At 46.9% G+C, this 2,500-nt stretch overlaps 1 protein-coding gene across 3 annotated transcripts in view; it reads left to right on the top strand.

Moving 5' to 3' along the window:
• The window catches only part of LOC130388668 (ATP-binding cassette sub-family C member 8-like), a 66,907-nt gene that overhangs the window by 29,811 nt on the left and 34,596 nt on the right, over nt 1–2,500 (top strand). The gene's annotated exons all lie outside the window — the stretch shown is intronic.

The following is a 2,500-nucleotide window of genomic DNA, read 5'->3' on the forward strand; positions in this document are numbered from 1 at the left end:
AAACCTAAAAGACAAACTGATGTGCTGGGAAGTATTTGTTTAGATTAGTGCCGGATTAGACCTGACATATACTTCATTACATTTAACTCAATAGAATCAGCCTAAACTCATGCCTTGACCTTCACGAAGCAGGGTCAGTACTGAACAGCTTTCTGCTCATCCACAACCTTATTCAACAGCTCTGGCCAATACACCAGAAACGATTAAAGAATGGATCCGGTTTACTAATACAACAGGCTCATCGTTTACCGTGTCTATGTCGAGTTATAGAGCACTCTGGTTTTTGTTTTACCCAGCCTGTCTCCAGGTGTACTCCTGTTCCCGGATCGGGCAGAGGGAGAGCTGTTGTCATCCATTATTTTCCATACGAGGGTTACCGAGTGGGCTTTACAATACTCGTTTAGAATAGGATGGATGTCGATGGCTTGTCGAACTGCTCAACTGAGACAGGCTCAGTTGAACAATGCTCATGGCCGATCTACATCTCGACACTACTTACATCCAGGCAATGTCATCAAATAACCTTGGTTCTTAGCATCTTAGCACACCGGCCATGTCCCTTGATTCCCTATGAGGACTAATTTATTTTACAATTGAGTCCGGTGGGTCGATACTCTGGGAGAGAAGGATTAGGCCGGGGGATACCTTCAACCTCCAAAGCCAAACCTCCAAGATCCAGATCATTTCAGTAATGTGCTGTCTGGTTGAATAACTGGGCTGCCGGAGAGATCGACTTTCTGTGTTCAGCAAACATCAGGCAATACCCATCGAGCCCTGAGGGGGGCGACGCGAACGGGACATTTTAATTACAAAGGCCTAATAATTCACTTTAGAGAAATGCACCGGCACTTATAGCCTCTCAAGCAGTCGTTCAAAAAGCCATTAGACACTGAGTTCACAACGATAAATAACGACAACAACCTCGCCTTGAATTGTCCCCGTGGATCATCACTGATCCCCGTCCCGAGCGCCACTCCTCGACGACCACGGCAGCGCCTTGTTAAACCACGACATGCTGTCCCCCCGCCTCTCTCCTGCTGGCCTTCCCGTCTTGTTTCCTGGCGCGGGATATCATCCAAGCCTTCCAATTAGGAAGGCATTTGAGCGGAGCGCTCATCGTCTGGTGCGACGCCAGGTCCCATCTGTCTCAATACGTCCGCCAGCCTCTTTGCATTCCCACACTATATTGTTACTTTGTCATTAGTCACACACACGCACACACACGCACACTCACACACACACACACACACACACACACACACACACACACACACATGCACACACCCTCACGCAGACACACATGTCATCAACTACCACCACTGTGCCCCTCCCAGATTCATGTTGCACACACACATAGAGAAACACACAAATACACATACACACCCTCGCACACACACACACACACACACTTGCCATCCACTCCCCCCCCCCCCCCCCCCTGGTGGTATAATTGGGTCGTGGCAACGTATCAAAACAGGTTTCTCCCCCTCCTACCCGGACCTCCACTCAAGTATCGCAGAGCAAGCCTAAAGAGCTGCCACCCGACCCCGGTCTGGGCTAATGAAGTAGTGAAAAGAACGTTTGGAGATGTTGTCTGGAACACGATAGGGCCGAGGCCAGGTCCTGTTCGCTATCCAGACCCTGAAACGTTTTGATGAGTACCCATGGACCAAACCAAACAAGAATACGTTTCTGTTTCTTTACCATTTGTTCCAATAGGATATTTGGACTTTTCCAGAATGTTTTTGTTCCCTCTTCTTAAAGGTGACATATTATACCACCTGGTGGTATAATATGTCACCTTTAAGAGTTTATGGTTGAAATGTTTTAGCCAGAGTCTTTGTTTGCTTCCCCTAAGAGTAAATGAGTCGTGGTTATCAGGTAAGTAGGTTGATAAATGACATTAGATAGTTAACAGGCATCACCTTGGCGTCTGCGGTCTGAGTACCCTGTTGCTATGGCGACGTGCTCCATAATGTGACAGCCAATCAGCCGGTAATGGGTACCTCTCAGCTGATGACATGGTCTCAATGGGTTGGTCTCAGGGTTTGTTCGTGATACTTGCTTAATTGTTTTCACGCACGTCGTTAAAAATGCTTCACGGCTGCTTACGACTCATTAACGCTGAGGTAATTCTCGTGTAAACCATTGGTTAAGTTTGAACTCATTAATTTAAAGTTAATTATTTATGAGCCAGGGCAACCCATTCGTATATGGCGGTATGACGAGCAGCAAATAAACCTCCCAAGGGAGATCAGAACAGGCAGCGACATGATATTCACATCTAATCAATTCTGTCGTAAAGTCTTTAAATCACAGTTCTAAAGGGCTTCAGAGACACATTATGTGACACTCCCTAAAACCTAAAAACCTAAAAACTATCAGGGAAGGAGATGCTTTTGAGCAGCTGTGTTATGCCATGACGGCTGTCATCATGCAGAGTCACCTGCCAAATCCCACCCTTCCCTTCAAAGCCCCACTCCCCCAAAGGGCTAACTTT

This window comes from Gadus chalcogrammus, chromosome 9, assembly GCF_026213295.1.
Source record: "Gadus chalcogrammus isolate NIFS_2021 chromosome 9, NIFS_Gcha_1.0, whole genome shotgun sequence".
In the NCBI taxonomy this organism is placed as follows: domain Eukaryota; kingdom Metazoa; phylum Chordata; class Actinopteri; order Gadiformes; family Gadidae; genus Gadus; species Gadus chalcogrammus.